Raw genomic sequence first — 19,437 nt, 5'->3', positions numbered from 1 at the left:
CTCGGCTTTTTACTTACCTGCAAAATAAAAGTAAGAGCTGAAGAGTCAAGTTTCACTTACTGGCGACAAAAAACGGAGCACGATTGCAGGTGCCTTTCTTTTTCTAGCTCTTCCTTATATGAGCGACCCCAGTTCCTTGCTGGACTTGTGCCGCCATTTCTTTGTGCACAGGAAAAGAAGGGCGTTCAGTTCATTGCTTGCAACCGCTTAAGGCAGTCACTTTCTTCGCTTCGATATTGAATTTATTCATACCAGGAAAAATGTATCGTTACAGGAGATGGTTACCACTTGAACGAAACCAACCGGACATATTTGATTTTCATATTCCATTCAAATACTAAATTAATTTCCTTTGCAAGAAAAACAATATTATATATATATATATATATATATATATATATATATATATATATATATATATATATATATATATATATATTTTTTTTTTTATGACAAGATAAATCAGTATAAAGTATATGTTCTACAGAACCCGTAATCAGAAGGAGAGAAATATAATTAACTGCTCTCGAGTCTTGTAAAGATAACAATGCGAACGGGATAACAACAACAGAACCAACGAATCCCATTCCCCTCCCATGACAATACCCTCCTTTGGGTGGGTATCGATCTGTCACACCCTACGTGACGACTGTATCCGCTTACGAAGAGACCTTGAGGGTGAAAGTGCCTCTCTCTCTCTCTCTCCCCCCACACACCCCCCTCTCTCCCTCCTCTGCATCCCTACCCGACCCCCACGCCCTCTCTCTCTCTCTCTCTCTCTCTCTCTCTCTCTCTCTCTCTCTCTCTCTCTCTCTCTCCTTCCTCGAAATGTCACGAATGAAACTTGTTTATTAATTGGCTGGTCACCAATTCAGATGTTAAAAATAAGTCGTGAACAAATGTTTTGTTATTATCTGTATAATTATGAGAAATTTTTAGAGAAACAGATTCCAGCCTTTGCAGATTGTGTTTCCATCCTTTTCATAGCACGGGCAATATAATAATAATAATAATAATAATAATAATAATAATAATAATAATAATAATAATAACAGGGAAAGAATAGGAGAATCAAGGACGGTAGCAAGGTGTGCGTGCGCAAGACATGACAGAACAAAAATTAGTATTTACGGAAGATTTTTATGCCAATATCCTATATGGATTGTGAAATGTAGGTACTGAATATCAGTTAAATAAAAAGTATATAAGCTGTGGAGATGGATTGTTAGCATAGTATTATATGGGGTAAGAAAAAATTAAAAGGATGTTTTGACATTGACTGAAAGTGACCTGTAAGAAGAGGAAAAAATCAGATTTAAAAGTGGATCAGAGTGTTTTGAGGTGGTTCGTTCATGGAAAGAGAACGGAGGAAGAGTTGATAGGAAGGAGGAAAGGAAGACGAAGAAAGTACTCGACAGACATAGTGGAAGAGGTTTGTGACTGGGAGATTAATTTCTAGGAAGTGTGAGAGTTTGCACAAGATATAGGTGAATGGCACTGCGTGCATATGCTGCTGATGAGACATCTTGGTAGGTGTATGAAGCCAGGGAGTGTTTGATAAGGTTTCTGCGCCGGGAACTCATCCTTGACTTAACACGTCAAACATAAATGTGACTATTATCTTGCTATTCAATGGACACAGCTGGTCGTTGAGCTCCTACAACAGGTTCGCTTGCACTCAGTTAGAGATATACTGCAAAAAAACATAAAACAAATATAAAAGTAGTAAGTTTACTGGGTTTTGCTTGGCTGAAGATTTTATCACAGAAATGTTTTTGGGTATTTTTACTTTCGTGAAGAGGGCGTGCAGTGAAGAATGTAGAGCTTTTAAACTTCTGAGCTATAGCTTCAAATTCCGAAACTCATTCTCGGAAGCTGTCGAAGTTATTCAAGGTTGAATTCCAGGGAAGAGTAAGAATGAGAATATTGTGAGCTAGAGCAATGTACTCAATGCTACGTCACAAAGAACGCGTAGATGATAGTTGGGAGAACGAGACTGTTTCATAAAGAGCATCTTGCATGGTCGTTACTCGATTGTATAGCTCATATAATTGCAAACTGAGGTCACGGTATTTATTGCAGGAAATGAATAGGAAAGTATTCCCCACTACTAGTTAATCATTCCCATTTGGGTATTGGTAGTCTCACTATATTAGGGAAATCTGAGAGACTTTTTCGGTGGCTGTGAACAGACTGTAAAACATTTCCTCGTTGATTAGGCGTTCTAGTCACTGCGAAGACCTCTATCTAGAATTCCCTTATTATTATTATTATTATTATTATTATTATTATTATTATTATTATTATTATTATTATTATTATTATTATTCGTGACGATTCATTTTTTTAATGGAGAAAACGGACTGTTCAGTTTAAAGGAAATAAAATATAATAATTATATATGTTTTTGTCCACGGAAAATTAAAACAACTTATAAACTGTTTCCTAACACTTCTCCCAAGTTTTACCGTAGCTTTAAAGGAATTTGATATGTACAAATCTTATGCCCACCATCTATCTTGGATTCTCTCAAAACGACCAACCCCCTTTATTATAATTTAACATTTTGTTTCGTCTCTGATGACAGTTTTATCAACCTTTTCCATTCAGTTATATTTCCCTTTCACTTTCAGACGTGAACATACACATACATTCATACACGTATACTTTTCACATTTTAATCATGCAAAACTGGTTCAACAGTCCCTCGAGCCTCTCAGCTGCTCGGAGAGTTGCCGAAAACTCTCGCTGCCTTTCTTGTCTCGCCTGTTATATGACTCATCTCTGGATTCGGCCTGCCTTCATTTACTCTCGAGTGCCTATAAGCTCCACCCTTTCCATTTTGCCCTTACAAATATATTTTATTCCGTTTATTTCAGAAAGTTTTCCTCTTACTGCCATCTTACATCCTGGTTTCGTCTTTTGTCTCACTACTTATAGAGTGCCCAGTACATTTACCATTGCACAATGGAAACGTAAGCTGCCCACTCTTGAAAAGAGCAGTGCTCATGAAACCTAGTAGTAAGTTCCATACGTCGGTTAATCAAAGGGTAAATTATTTATGTTTTTTGTAAGTCGTGGTCATAGGAGATTGCGACCCGGTTATAGCAATCCTGTCGGAAATCAGATTACATATCTGTGTAGATTTTCTTCTAAGTCTATTGGGTTAAGGAGTTCAGTGGTATGGGATTTCAAACTTTAATTCTCGGTCTCATGGGCTGGCAAGAAAATGTTTTCAGTGTATTGTCCCATTGCTTCTGAACTCCGTAAGAATGCATAGCCACTTGCTAAGAAATGTAAATACGATTCTTTTTATAACGAAGTAACCAATAAATGTGTAGGTGCCCGAACCAGGGTATTTAACTGCAAAGAAGGCGTTATTTTATCAATTTTCTCGGTTCCAGTGAAAACAGGCTTTTAGAGAGCCAAGTTAAAAGTGTTAAAATATAGAATAAGAAAGAGAATTTCACATTCTGAAGGCACTGGTATGCTGGACTGGTCAAAACTGTCCATGATTTCTGCACAGTATTTATGGAATTGTCAACCTGGCTTGAAAAGGGATCTGTATATAGCTCTATCCAAAGCTTGGACCTGGGGTACAGTAGAATGACATCCTTACCGCAAAGCTGAGATGAACTCGTATTAGAATTTTAAGTAAGTGGGCAGTTCATTCGGCAGAAAACATTTAATTTTAGCTTAATGACCGGGTGTATGAATAGCCTTCTCAGACTGGTCTTGCAAGCATCGACACAAACCCAGTTTGGTCTGTCCATTAATGCACTATCTAGACATGATCAAGCAGAATGAGAACAAGCCTCAAAAAGAGGGCAGAGGAGGAAAGAGGGCGGGGGCCGGGGCGATAATTTGTGAATTGTCAAAACAAACTGGATCTGAAGTAAGATGGCGAAGAAGAGAAGGAAAAAAGCTAAGTCGAGCATATCCCACAAGGACTCAGGAAGGCTAAAGAAAGTGCAGATACGGCACTTTCAGCTACTTCAAAAATAGACAGATTAGATGTGAAACTCGTAATGAATTTGTAGAGAGAAAGACTGAAGTTACAAGCTTAAATTTTGACTATCATGGCCATCCCAGGTTTTGTCAAATGTCTGAGAGGTGTCAAGGACCAGGTAAAATGTAAGATAACCAGTTATTCTTGCCTGTTAGAATCAATGTTGATGATCAAAGAGGCGGCTGTAAGGTTCCAAGTGTTTTAAATAGTAAGAACTGGACAGTTTCAAAGACTTTGGCTAGAGTACAAGCAAAAGCAATACGTGGGGGAATTACAGAAGTCACTCTTAGAAAAATCTGCACGATAGCGTACTTTCAAGGTGATGGATAGATACCTGCGTTTTGGATGATGTGAAAAATGTGAAAAAAGGCTCTGGAAAGTTCATTCCAATAATTAGTGAGAAACCAAGGAAGATGCCCTTTGTCCGGTTGGGTTTTCCTACTGTAAAAGAGATTTGAGTACTCTATGGACTTGTGCAGTGGAATGACAGAATTTCATGTAATTTTTGAAAACAGAAGTCCAAGGCAAAGAAAGTGATATTTTGAGGGAGGTTGTTCCATTACATTTCTTCTTCATATGGGATTGATTGACTTTGCAAATTTGGGTTTCGCATCGATTTCAGAGCAGTAAAATCGAGAAGTTGTCGAAATTGCAAGCTCTCTCGTTATGGCCTTCCTCTCGTCAGAATAGTCAGAGAGTAAACAGTCAAACAAAAGCTTTAGCGGAGAGAGAATTTTGGTACCGTAGGCCTGAATTATACGAGTTGTCATGAAGCAAAGGTTTGGGGAAAAATAAATACCCACCGCAGAAATTCAGAGAAGAAAATTAAACAAGGTAATATCACTAAGTTCGATCAAGGTACCATAGATGGCGAGTGACAGATGGCAAGGATGGCATATGTGTAAAATTATGGATGATTACAAGAAACTTGAGGTGGGCAGAGTTTTTCTCAAGATCAAAAGATTAGGTTAGAGGTATCAGCTGCTTGTTCTTGTCAGTCTCGAACTCATGCAGTCTTGCAGTGAAGTCTTCTCAGGTGTAGCGTTTAGAGAGCAAAATAAAGAGTCAAAAATTACAAAAAAGTCATTTATGAGTTGTGGCAGTAACAGAAAGAATGTGAAAAAATAAAATCCTTGCAAACTAATTTTGAGTAACACTACATCTTATACCAATTTTTTTTTTTATGTTTAACTAGATCACGTTACACATTTAGAGCAAAAACGAGTGAAAAGTCTGTAACAGGATATTAAAAATGATTAGCAGAAAAATCACTCGAGAATTTATTTTCAGAGAAGGTAGCTTCAAAGAGAAAAGTTGATGGTGATCAGAACTGGAAAGGCCATAAATATTTTAGTATAAGAATGGCGAAAGACTCAGGCCTATCGCAGGTGGCATTTCATCTATAGTTGCCTGTTTTATATTTCTGAGTACAAGTGCGAATGTCTGTAAAAATTATGATAATGTCCTTCGCACATTGTAATATTGAAGAGTCATTTATCAATTTTCACTTTTCCTTTCAGGTAAGTTACTTTCGTTGGTGAGAAGTATGAAAAATGAAAGTAAGCCCCGGATCTGAATATACACACATAACTACCTACAGTTGTTTTCAATTGTGTATGGTAAGTGCTCTTGTATTTTTGTCGTTATTCTACATATCCTTGGTACGAATTTGTATGTCCTTTCTTCCCTAAGTAGGTTATTAGTATAGATTTAAAGAAAGTTTGTTTTAGAAACAAAATGCTTAGAGGAATAGTTAGTGTACAGGTTGTCTCGTTGTTAGTTGTATCAAAATACTAATATTCTGCTTTCTGTGCTGCAACGTTATATGATTTAGCTGGTCTTTTCATGATGTTATGTTAAGATAGAATTCGTGTGATATTCTTGATAAAAAAAACACCTAAGGCAATCTGAGAGTTATCCGTTATTTTAAGAAGTTGCACGAAAGTGAAAATCGCGTTTACTTACAGGAAATAAGATATGATTGCAGGAAGTAAGGAATTGCCCGCTGTCCCTAATGCAACCGGCGGTGTCTTATAAAAGAAGAGAAGCAAAAACTCTGATGCAGAAAAACGAATAGTTTTATGGAACACTTATGGAGGCTAATTGCCCCTGATTTACAGCCAGTCATAACTCTACTTGCTGTTCTTCTGTTGGCTGAAGGTACCACGAAGATGATTCATGAGTGGCAGAATGTGTGCGCGACATCCATTCTTTTATGAGTCATTTAGGATTTACCATTTCGTTTTAAGTTATCAAATAGGTTGTCTATATTTAATGTCATAAAGTTATGAATAAAGAAATATGTAAATTATATATAAATGTCTGTGCTTGCGGTTGTATGGTTTGTGTTATTCCCAGCTCCTTTATCGTGACGGAAAATGTTACTTCTTTGTATCAATGGATTAGGATGAATGCGGGATTATGCAGTGAAGTGATCTGTTATCCTTTGTCTGTCCGGGGGCAAAGGTACTGTATTTCCTTGCTGTTATTTTGTTGTATTCTCCTTCGATTGTATTTTTCATGGAATATCCATGTTTAAAGGCCGAATGTTACAGAGAAATTTTTTTTAGCATACAGAGAAATTTTTTTAGCATGATCATGTAGAAAAAAAAATGATCACCCAAAATGCTGCTCATTAATTTCGAGTGATTTTGCGATTAATTTACCATGTTCTATAGATAATTCGCATAATATCAATGTCCTATAGCTAACAGAAAACTGTGCCTCTTCAAACAATGCACCAGGTACATGCTTCTCTTTTCTCGGTATATCAGAAAAAAATCTATGTTTCCGAGGTGAAGGAAACGATGGTTCATTTCCATTGAAATCCCGTAACATTCTACAAAAGCACAGTCAGTTCTTGATTTGGAATTTAAATCTTTTGTAATTAGTCGGTGGCTCCATCCGTAATTTTTGGTACGGGTCGGGCCGTTTTTAAATTATCATTTCGTTGCCCTAAACAAAGCCAATATTCTCATAAAAGTTTAAAAAAGCATAGTGCATATCTGACACTGGAGATACAATTGAAAGTGATGAACAGTCGTCAAAAAATATTTGCCTTAACATATTTTATGCCAGTTAGTGAGTTCCATTAATCTCTCCATTCTAGCCTTCTTAGGAGTTTATACAGCCGTTATGCATTTCATAAGTAGTTTATTAACTACTGTCTCTGTCAATCAGAAATCGTACTGTTCGTCATGCTTCTGATCATGCACCAAAGACGCTCAGTCAAGCAGAATATTAGCCAGTGGAATTTAAAAGAAAAGGTAATCCTATTCGATGAAAAATGTATCTAGAGATTACCTATAATATCATCTAAAACTGTACAGATATCAGTCCCATCACAGTAATGACTATTAGGAAGAACTGTCATTTCGACGAAGAATCTACTCTCATTACTTCAGAATTTAAGAGTGTGGGGGTTTGGGGGGGGGGAGATTTAATGGAGGGGTATAGAGAACCAGGAGCTGATCGATGTAAAAGGAGTGGCAGGCACTGGCAGGTATCATGGGGATGTGACTGGAGTTCTCGGAGTGACGCCTCTGTCCTCGCTCTTTCCTTCTTTGGAAGGAGATGTGGGCAGTTGCCGCTTGATCTTTTGTTCCAGGCTTCGAAGGCTTTCGTCGTTTTCTTGGTCTGCATATCGTATGGTCTCTATGCAAAGTCTCCTCTTTATTTTTATTGCCTTTTTAAGCCTTTTCCTTTCTTTGACGCTGTTTCAGGTGCCAGGTATTATTTTGACTTTTGCTCCTGTTCGCAAAGGTTTCATTGTCCATGGTTTGGTCTGTTGTCTGTATAATAGTCTTTGAAATCCATCTAAAACTCATTTAGAAACACATCGCAATAAAATTAGTATAGATATGGTCGACAAGATTACAGAGTGAGTCACAGATTGGAATTTCATCACCGTAATCGTCGCTAGAATGAGCACCGTCATGAAACGACAATAAACTGGCTGCCAGTAATAACCATCGTCGCCATTCCGATGGCGTGGAAAATGAATGGGCGTTCATGGGTATTTATCAGTATCATGCAATTAAAGAAATAGCCTTTATGAGCCCTAATGAGGTCGCTCTTTCCAATCCGTTTGGCATAGGTGTGATTCGGCAGCGAGGGTCAAAGAAGTCAGGGGAGGCTGTCATAGACCGCGCCAGATGTTGGAGGAGTTGGAAGAACGTATGGGTCTGACGTGAAAAAAAAGGCTTACAGTTATATGCTATTGGTTCTTCCCTGGTGCTTTCCTGCGGTTTGGTTTCCCACCTAGAATAATGTTACACTCTCGCCGATACTTCAGAAAAGGAAGGAAAGCGCAACAGACAGTGAAACACGGGGAAAGTTACAAGAAAAGAATCATATGGTCTGGGAAGCCTAGGTGATATGATGATTGCCCCCCGCGCTTCTCCATTTTAGGCAATAGACGGGTCCGGACAGACAGACCTCTTCCTCCAGGCGCTTACGGAGAGGGAGGCGTCCCATCGCTCCCTTCGACAGGGGAATTTCGTGTCATTGTGCGCTCCAGGTGTCGCCCTGTGTTGTATACTCTTTTCTGTTGCGTGCATGCCGTTTGCATGAATTGGGACACAGATAGTGAAACAGAAACTAAGATTAAAACTTGGGTTAATGTGATTCTCTGTTAGTATAAAAATGATGTTTTATGCGCAAAATGATCTCGGAACGATTTCCCACACTGTAGTTCTCTTTCTTTCAAATTTGCTTGTCTAGCGCAACACTGCGACCTACAGCAAACAGTGGAAAAGGTATGTGCGTGTGCTCGCACAAGCAAGAGAGAAAGAGAATTAGATAATGTCGCATCTTCAGTTGTCCTTGAAGCTCCTGGAAAAATATTGGTACTCCAAAAAAGTAATAAAAAAAAAATCAAATGGAAGTTAGTGGTAGTGGGGTATTACTTATTTTTTTATGTCCAAGATTAGGGAACGAGTGACTCCTAAGCCAACCGAGTGTTCCATTTTACGTTAGGGTTACGTCGGAGATTTTAAGCACTCTCTTCCATTCTGTTCAGCCAGGCTCAAGTTTACCTGACGTTTTTCATCTGAGTATCGAATTCAGTTGTTCTGTAGGCACTGTTCCGGAGGAACTAACAAAAATATTTGGTGTAGGTTCTTGAAAATACCAATTTAAGTTCTTCTCCCCGTGAAAACCTGGAGATTTAATTCTGATTTTATTCGTCTAAATCTTCCTCGATCATTTGAACATACTCGTACATATATCCGAAGTATTCAGAAACAGTCTAATTTTTTGAAGGATGTAATCAGGAAACAGTGATAATAACCTTCCCATATGAAGGCAGGACAAGGTTGCTTCCTGAAAAGGGTAGATTATATATCAGGGAAACAAAAAGACATCTCTCGCTGTAAAAGCCTTAAGGTATAACGAATGACTGTCGTATTCTGACTTCCCCGTGATTTTTGCTGGACTGAACGAATATGCCTTTAGAAATCTTATGAGAGTCAGTATGATCTAATAACCTTTATTTTAAGAAAAAGACAAGTTATTAATAAAAATTTGTATTCAGCGTCACAAACTTTGTGTGTGTGATGAAGAGAGAGAGAGAGAGAGAGAGAGAGAGAGAGAGAGAGAGAGAGAGAGAGAGAGGTAGTTTATATACACTGACCATGAGTGTAAGGAGTGCAAAAAATAAAAACCTGTAGAATTTCTTTGTGACTGAAGTTATCTGGCAGTGGCAGCAATCCTGAGTGCGTTAAACCCTAATCCTGTCGCAAAACGTCCCGAGATCCATTTAGGAGGCAACGCACTTAGATAACCATCTGGAAGGAGATAAAGAAGAAATTATGGGGTCGTTGATGGACACTAGTTTTGCCTTCGTAGTACTGAACGTTGCGAACAGGGCCATTTCAACAGGCAATGAATAAGGATAAGAGAAATGTAAATTGCAGGATACTTGGGCAATTTCAAGGACGCAAATTGCAGAGGAATTCACCTCCGGTCATATATAGGAGTAATGAACTTCTCTTTATTTTTTTTGTGATTCAGTTTTTGCGCGGTTTCTCTCTCTCTCTCTCTCTCTCTCTCTCTCTCTCTCTCTCTCTCTCTCTCTCTCTCTCTATTGAAATTACAATTGTTGCCATTAGTAGAGATTAGATCAGTAATAATAATGAATATTAACAATAATAATGATGTATTATAAAGGCAAAAACAAGAATAAGAACTCCTTGGTCTCCCAATATAGTAACCTCCCGGCCTAACAGACCTCAACTTATCAGACGTCTTTGCTAGGAGAACCATTTAGATATGAAGTATTTTGTTGATAAATCCCTTAAATTGAACGATAAGTGCAGAATACCTTTTGTTTTAGGCTAGAAATGATATGAAATGTCTTAGTTGCGGGAAATCTTGATGTTAAACTGTAGGCTACGCTATTGGGTCTTCGTTACTTGCCAGATTCTGTTACTTATCAGAAGGCCAGACCCACGACACGTCTGATAAGTGGAGGGTCTTCTGTAATCGGTAAATAGAGTATTTTGAGAGAGAAAGAGAGAACAGTAGAGAGGTGTGAAGTTTTAATATGAAATTGAGTTTGAAGGCAAAAGATGTCTCACGGAGACACGGACTCAAGTATGCAGGTAAATATGAAGCCACGGGACGAATAAAAATTAAAGCACAAGGCTACAGCTTCAGAAATATCAATTGGCGATATCAAGAAAAAAAAAGCGTCAGTTGTATCGAAAAGAAAAGAGAGAGAGAGAGAGAGAGAGAGAGAGAGAGAGAATGGTCTAATAACAAAAGCGATCCATTTAGTTACGCAAGTTACCCGCTGGAAGGCATGGATTAGCTTAAGTATATCGACAGTACCAGTTCTTTTCAAACAGAGATCGATGTACTGTTCACTTAGGCAAAAGGAAAAGTGCTTTGTTTTATTTCTGTTTTTATACCATCTCCTAATATTCTTTAAGCATAAATCCCCGTCGTGCCGTCAGTGCGCCTCACGCCGTGCACTGTAGGCATTACTTAAGGTTCTTTGCAGCATCCCTTCGGCCCCTAGCTGCAACGCCCTTTTACTGTACATCCGTTCATGGTCTTTCTCCCATTTTACTTTCCACCCTCTCCTAACAGTTTTTTCATAGTGCAACTGAGAGGTTTTCCTCTTGCTACACCTTTAAAACCTTTTTCTTTTAACTTCCCTTTCAGCGCCGAATAACCTCATAGGTCCCAGCGCTCGGCCTCTGGCCTAAGTTTTATATGTTGAAATGGAATTAGATCCCTCGGTTCCTATTCTGTTCCACCTATTTGATAGCTTTAATGCTCTACGAAGAAGAGTGTTTGTAATTTTACTTAAAAGTGAGGCCCACATGGCTACCTAATTATTATTTTTCGCGAAATATAATCCAGACACTAAGATGGCACTTCCGCGGTTTTTCGTGGCTGAAGGAAAACGGCTAAAACATTCCGATAGCTTGTGTAATATGTAGGAATGTAATAAAACAGTTGCTTCATTAGTGTCCAGAAATGTTTGGAAATGGGGCGGGGGCGTGCATATTTAATCGCGCTTGCTTTTTTAGTGTTTCCTTGCACGTGTTCAGAATTGGCCACAACAACTGTATGTTTGAGCGTTTGTTTGTGTACTTCTGCCCGTCTGTCTCCGGCCGGCCTTGGAAAACTTCACCTTTACAAGGCCCGGTAGGTGTGGTTTCAATGATATTGGAAGTGGTAGGACTTGAAAAGTCCAGTTGGGAATGCTATGCATAAAAAGTGCGATAGAATTATATGGTGACTGATAGACGTTCATAAACTTGCACACACGCTTACTCCTGAGCTTTGGCTCTTACTATTTGCAAAAGTTTCTTTTGTAAGTAAGGAATCAAACTTGTAGACGTGAAACATCCAGGGAGGCAATGTATAGGACATACCTTAGTTTTTAACGCTAACTGTTCGCCTCATTTTTCAGAATATGGCCTTTCAGGGCAGAATAATTCTTAAGATGTTCATGTGTATAAGAGACGACCCATAAGTAAGAAAGGATTGGAATGGCTAAGGACGACAAGAAAGTTATGAAGTAAAAGACTCGGATTTAAAGGGAAAGACAAACCAGAAAGGAAGCTGAAAGTTGAGGGCATGACTTTGTCAGGCCCTCCATTCGTCCTTGAAAGGGACGATCAGTTACAGCCTCAAAATTTTTCCCCGTATTTTTTTTTTACTTATATTTCTGGTCTCCTTTGTTCTTTTCTGAACAAGTTTTCTTTCTCTTATTATCGCTTTTAGTCAAGTCGATATTGTGTGGGTTTAGTTATTCAAGTTATTGTTTTAGATGTGAGTGATTAATGTCGCATATTGTTTAAAAATGCAAACCCTTGTGATGTTTTATTTTCAGCAGGCATTGAAAAAAACACCCCAAAGCATTTAAGAAAGATAATTGTATTTAAGTGAAATAACCTACAACTTTCCGAAGAAAACAAAATGGGAATGCCATATTAAATACGAATTTACAGCCAATAATTTGAAAGGCAATTTTAACATAATATAATTTAGAATTATGGAAAAAAAACCAGTGAATGAAAGGTAGAATGATTTTTCAACCTTTACGAAAATAAAACCTAAGATTCGGGCATGGGTTGTAGCTAATAGCACTTATAATATATTAAACTTTTTTCGTTGTTATAAGAAGCAGAAAAAATAGACCAACAACCAACAGATTCCTAGTAAGGAAAGGATGATTAGTTGCCCGTGGTATAAAAGCAGTACTTTCTTGCTGCTAATATTTTCACGATTTGGAGAGAGAGAGAGAGAGAGTAATTAGAATACAAAGACGGGACTATCACGCTCGACTGGTCTGTAATCTGAGACTGAATCCCGAGGGTATTGTCAGTAGCCATTATTTTATGGTACAATGTACTGTCATAAACAAATTTCATGGCAACTCCCTGCCCTGACTGATTCACAAAACAGTCCTCTATAACTTCTTTGCTCTTCCATGTATTGTAATTATCTCTTCACGGTTAACGGTTCTTCTTATCCTGATTCATTTCCATTGCAGTTCGGAGAGACAGTAATTTTGTGACTGGCGTTCAGACTGCATACGTTAGAAAAAAAAAAACCGCCTTGGTGGAAATGTTTCTGAATATTTGCACATGAACGATGGTTGTTAAGTGAAACAGCTCTCGTGTCTGAGAGAAATAAAAGAAATACAAAAGAGAATCATTTTCATATAGAAAATCGATAGATATAAGGACAGAAAACATAAAAGTACGTTTGAAACTGATTTATTCACGTTACGGGTTTTATTGGTGCTTTCCCATCATACGTAAGCTAAATATCTTTAGTAAGTAACGCAACCTAGTCTTTGCTCAAGTTTCTACAGAAGCCCCGTCAAATCTCTTCCACTTCTCCTGTATCCTCTGTAGAATGGTCAGTCGCTGTCCCGTCGCTATCATTATCATCATCTTCATCATCCCTGGTAGCAGCTTCCGGTCGGCTGCTCTCGGGGACTTTTTTTCTGCTTTTTTGTTTTCTCGTCCTTATCTTCGTAAGTTGATCCGAGTGAACAAGAGCTGCGGCTTCTGCCTTCGACAAAAAAGAGCCCTGAATTACCCTCCAAATGAGCTGGCCCGGTCTTCCTCGCCTTCCTTCACCGTCCTCTATCCATTAATCATTCTTTCTTTTCTGTTCCTTTCCTTTCAGTTCTTTGGAGGTGAATTTGTCTGACTTTACTTTTCCTAAAAAAGAAAAAAAAAAACTTTATTTCCAGATCTGTTTTTACTTGCCCCATTATTTAAATACTATATGTTATACATGATTTTATGATTTATGAATTTGTGTTAACTCTCTCTCTCTCTCTCTCTCTCTCTCTCTCTCTCTCTCTCTCTCTCTCTCTCTCTCTCTCGCGGCCATGAATACTTCAGTCATGAATGCGCAAGATATCCATTTTTCGCACCCAATACTTAAAATTTCATGGACTTGTGATTATGGAATTCTCCATTTTTGTTAACTGTACAATAATAAAACGTCAAGAATATTGTCAGTCTCGGATTACAATATGAATATGACTTCACTTTTCAAAAGCTGTAAAATCTATGAGATCATGCGATAGGTTTGTTCCATTTATGTTTTCTTTATCTTCTTTCCTTCTGTTTTCGCTCTTGATTTTGTTTTCTTTTATTTATACCTTTATTTTCATTATGATATTCATTTTACTGTTTTTAATTATAATAATATTCGTTCCGGCTATTAGGTAATGTGGATCATTTCCCATTGTCATATAGGCTAAGTTTTGAAATAATCTCGTTTTTTTTTCTGAAATAATTGATATTGAATATTTAAATCCATGGTTATGTAACATGAACATGTGAGAGACATCACGCAAAAGAAGAAACCACCGACTGGATCTAGAAATTTTGACGGCAAGATCATTGCGAAATCAGCATAATCTTGGTCATTATTAGTAAACTAGGGTTGATATACGTATTTATTCTTGTAGGTAATGAGGTGAAAATAAAATAGGGGGACATATTTAATCTAAATACGCCTCAGACGCCTTCATACTTCAAACGCACGGGAAAAGATAATAAAAATGTAAGTACAAAATTTTTCTTGAGATGTGTTCAATAACTCTTGATAAAACTAACATGCAAATTTACTGATGAGACCAGTCATTAAGTATGAAGTTAGGTCTGTCATTTAAGTGGAAAATTGTGATACCTTCAAGCCTTTTTTTTTATCCTCTAAGAATTTTTAATTTGTCGTTGTCCACACTGTTGGTTTGTGTAGGAGAACTAAGTGCTTCCATGTAAAATATGTATTTTCGCTCATATTGGGATACAGCTAACTATTCAGCATTCATAAGTATATACAAAATCTGAACATTGCTTGGCTTGAGTTCTGTGAACTCCAGCCTTTGTATGAACATGTCTTTCGATGCGTTGAGTGACTGGAGTGGTATTTCAGGTGGCTGTTCCTCTGTTTCTTCAGATCGGGTCGAATAAGCACTTTACTCCGAACACAGCAACGAATTTTGATTAACAGATAAAAAGAATTTCTCTTGCCTGCCTGACTGCAAACAATAACAGACAGACAATGAAACTTCGTGTTTCTTTCAACGCCATTCCGTTCGCAGGAATGTGGTGTTGCGCTTGAATGAGCTATTCTAATTAATGTTTCATTGCATCTTGCCCGCATGCATTAATCGCCATGCTTGCTTGGTGTGAGTCTCCAGTGTTATGTACGGAATTCGATCTTAGAAGTATTTTTCTGCATACACGCCGAGTAACTGTCTTCTCCCGTAGGGGGGTAGCGCCATCAGTGCACATCATGTGGTGCACTGTAGGCATTACTTAAGGGTCTTTGTAACGTCCCTTCGGCCCCTAGCTACCTCCTCCCCCATCCTTTTACTGTACCTCTGTTCATAGTCCCTTTCTTCCATCTGACTTTCCACCCTCTCTAACAGTTGCTACATGGTGCAACTGAAAGGTTTTCCTCCTGATACGCCTTTCAAACCTTCATACCGTCAATTCCCTTTCCACTAGTGCTGAATGATTTCATAGATCTCAACGCTAGGCCTTTGTCCTTAATTGTATATTCTATTCTATTCTATTTCTAACTGGCTGTTCTCGGGATTCATCATAACAAAGATCTTAATGCAGTTGCAGTTTGACTTCCTTTTGACGTTTGATCCTCAACAATTCCCGTTTACTGTTTTGTTCTTTCTTCGTTTCAAGGCACGAGCATTGTTTTTTCGCGTGGTTTGCAACGAAACGCAAATAAACAAAAATCCTAAAGTCTTCCATTTAAAGGTCATCCATAGCATCCACACGTTTCAGAGTAATTTCACGCAATTTTGTACATGCAACTAATCTGCAGGAGCACTCGCTTTAAAACTGTCCTCCTGTGACGAATTGGTCAATTTTTATAACATATAGTTTACAGTTTCGGACAGATTTTTAGGCTGTAGGGTTCAAAGCAACATTGAACTCTCTCTTTAAAGTCTTTAACAGCAACCTCACTGTTTAACAGCCAAACACTTCAAAAAATGCACAAGTCATTTTATTCCTGGCAGTATAAAAACATCATCCAGAGCCCAAACTATTCAAAGTAGTCGTGACACCATACCACTTGAAAGTATTCGCAGGAACTTCGCTAATGGCGTAACAGTGCTAGTGTAGTCCAGTTTGTCATTATGTCCTGTGTACTTGTAGAATAATAAGTGCGCACAAATTAGGTGGCTTCGATAACCACGTGCTACTTGAGGCAGTAAAAGATACCACTTTATAGTGAGGTATGACGTGTAGCTGTGATTTTAGTAGTGAACGGTGAAGAAATATTGATATGTTTAACAAAAACCACAGGTATTTTCTGGCACCGCTTACGTTCTTGGGTTACTCGATTAGGATTCCACAAGAAAACATAAATGTAACATATACATCATTACTGTTACGCTCAAACGTTATTAATACTTTCTTCACTGTTTTACTGTATTTTTAGAATTATAAGAAAGAGTAAATTATCGAAGAAAATAAATATGCTTGAATAGCTATGATTAACTAAAGAGCTCTCTCTATATATATTTCAGGTATTTTGCCCAGAATTATCAAATATTGCTTGAGAATTAGGACACATTTAATTTATTCTTTTTATCCAAGAGGTCAATAATTGTAGTAAGCTGATTAGGTAGAAAAGGCACAGATTAATTTTACAGATGAATTCATTATTGAAGACAGACTCAGGTTAGGTATAAAATTTTATGTTATATTGCTCCCAGATCGTTTGTATTTGTAAAAATCACAAATCTTTTAAGACTAGGATGGTCCGATTACTGAACTGATTTCAGTATGGCATTTGGTACACATCACAAACCAAGATGTGTGAAAAAAGCTAAAGTTATTCCACATAAAAAAAAAAAACATAGGGGGACAGTCTATTACCTTTTTGCTTAAAATCGTGACTGAGCCGGCCTTAGAGAAGGGCAATTTGATAACTAGCACAAAGCCCTTAACAACTAAAGCACTGTGCATTTAGAGCCTCAGGATTAATGGCTGGTATGAATGGAATGTTTCTAATGTGCAGAGAGCTGCACCTTCATGGCCACTTGCAATATAGCCGAATGAAACCGACAGGTTCTCTCTCAGGAGAGAGCTATACTTTAAAAGAAACCTATGCGGTTCAGAGGGGGGATTTATCGCTTGGACAAGTAGGGTGTGGACTTCATTTACCTGTGGAAACTAACAAAAGGAAACGAGCTGAGGGAACATCATTGTATACAAACAAAACGTCAGACATTCAAGAGACAAAAATTTACAGCACGTTTCTATTTTACTAAAACTACATGTGTGCGTGCGTGTGTGTGTGTGTGTGCGAATGCATTTGTTCGCACATCCATTATTCAGAGAGGGTGGCCCGAAGACAGAAACGTGATGATTATAAGAGATCTCATTTTTTAGCTGAAGGTCAACTGCGGGCTGCCGAAGGAGACGCTTTTGTTGAATAGAACACTATAGCTCTTTTTATTTACCTCAAAGTGAGGTAAAGAACAAAACCTTTTACAGTGTTATATAAATGCGGACCATTGTGTTGTCGACGATTACTTTGTGTGTGTGTGTATATATGTATATATGTATATATATATATATATATATATATATATATATATATATATATATATATATATATATATATATATATATATATATATATGGCATAAGTTCTTGGCTTTAAACGGTGAGTAAACGGCGGATAATAGACACAGGTACTGTGTCGTCGGAAAACTTTCTTTGGTTTTCCTTTGAGTAATGTTCGTTTTGGTTATTTTTTGTTCTTCATGGTTCTTAAAGGTTCCAGGCTCACACTGAATCCTTTAATGAGAGAAGAGGAAATATTTTTGACGGTATCGTATTTTATTTTCTGCAACTCACAATGAATCTGTTCGACACTTCCTGTAAGCGCTGGAGCGTAGTTACCGAACGTACCGCATGTGAATTAAGTTTTAATCATTTAATGAAATGAAGTCATCGGGGACTTCACCGCAGTCGCGGAAGTGGGATTAAAGACATGGCCAGGAAAAAAAAAAAAAAATCTACAATTCATGCAGTAATGGTCGTTGGAGTTCTCATCCTGTCAATTCTGTTTTATTAGTCAGCTAGACATAAGAATAATCTGCATGCAAAATCTGAAGTTGGGAAATACATATTTTGATGTGGCCTCGCTGGTTAGTGGATTTAACTGGGGAAACTGAGAACGAGGAGTTTCCTGATTCTCCAAATTTCAGGACGTCCCTGTGACAAGAAATCTGATTCAAGGCACTGAACAGACTTGGTCCAATTTTCACATTTAATGTGTAGATATTCACATAAATACTTTTGTTTCCAAGTCGAACACACACACACACACACACGCACAAACATACACACACACACACACAAACATATATATATATATTTTTATAAATATTACTGCTGTTCGCCCTCGATGTAGTTAGGTGTAGGAATATTAGGCCAATTGACCTCGACAGAGAACATCTCTGCCCGCCGGTAGGGTAGGCAATTTAAAAATAACAATCACCGCCTTAGACAAATGGCGCCGCATAGGCTGGAAAGTTTGTAAACAAAATATGTTAGGGCATTAGGGACCTAAGCCTCAGAGAGGGTTTACGCTCAATGACCCCTAGTTATGGTGGCCCTTAAGCTTTATTCTATGCATTCGACGATGCCTTTGTCAAGGTCGGATTGCCCGGGGCGGTATAAGTCCTCCTCTGGAAGAACGAAGCGAGGTCGGGTCAGTCAGAGAGAGATCCCAGCGGTCACGGAACCAGGGTGACGCTGCGTGCGTGCCCGAACGTTATTCTTTATTACTTTCTCTCCTACGTCTATCTTAATTAGTGAATTGGGAAGACTGCCAGAATACGACTCCTGAGGTCCCTCGTTTGCGCAGCGAATCGACGTTCACGGTAAGTCCGATTCTTGTTGAAGCTTCGTCGATTGACTAGTACTTTTCTGTATTTCACATTTTTTCTTTGTTTTCTTCCTTCAGCCACCACTTAGGGTATATGTGTTTACAAAGTCTAGATTAAGCCTAATTATTTTATTGTTAGCTTCAACCCCATTATTCCAGTAAAATACCTAGGATTTAGGGTAAGCAAAATCAGGTTAAATCTCGATGCTTTGATTGCCTCGCGTCCGAATGTTTGGAAGAACCGTTGCGTTTAAAATCAAATTCAACTCAAATATTCTTTGTTAAGGTTAATAACCCTTAACTGGCGACCTTTGGCTAATTAACGTCTGTCTTTGAGGTTAACTTTTGGCTTCAAGTGACAGGTTACGTGTAATCTTGGTTTGCAGGGCCGTAAAATTTACGTAAATTGAATAATACATGATCAACCAAGACTCTCACGCGTAACATTGGCGACCTTGCGTAGAATCTAAAGTACATTTTAGAGAAAGAATCTGGAGAAAAGGAAATTAAAATTA

At 38.1% G+C, this 19,437-nt stretch overlaps 1 long non-coding RNA gene across 1 annotated transcript in view; it reads left to right on the top strand.

The window, feature by feature from the left end:
- LOC136843137 (uncharacterized) overlaps positions 1–6,110 on the top strand; it is a 51,263-nt gene extending 45,153 nt beyond the window's left edge. The window contains exons 2-3 of the long non-coding RNA XR_010854462.1: positions 5,530–5,628; positions 5,977–6,110. This is a non-coding gene — a long non-coding RNA (uncharacterized lncRNA). The remainder of the gene's footprint in view (positions 1–5,529; positions 5,629–5,976) is intronic.
- The last annotated feature ends 13,327 nt before the right edge of the window (positions 6,111–19,437 follow it).

Source organism: Macrobrachium rosenbergii, chromosome 11 (genome assembly GCF_040412425.1).
Source record: "Macrobrachium rosenbergii isolate ZJJX-2024 chromosome 11, ASM4041242v1, whole genome shotgun sequence".
In the NCBI taxonomy this organism is placed as follows: domain Eukaryota; kingdom Metazoa; phylum Arthropoda; class Malacostraca; order Decapoda; family Palaemonidae; genus Macrobrachium; species Macrobrachium rosenbergii.
This window is presented reverse-complemented; position numbering and strand designations above follow the sequence as displayed.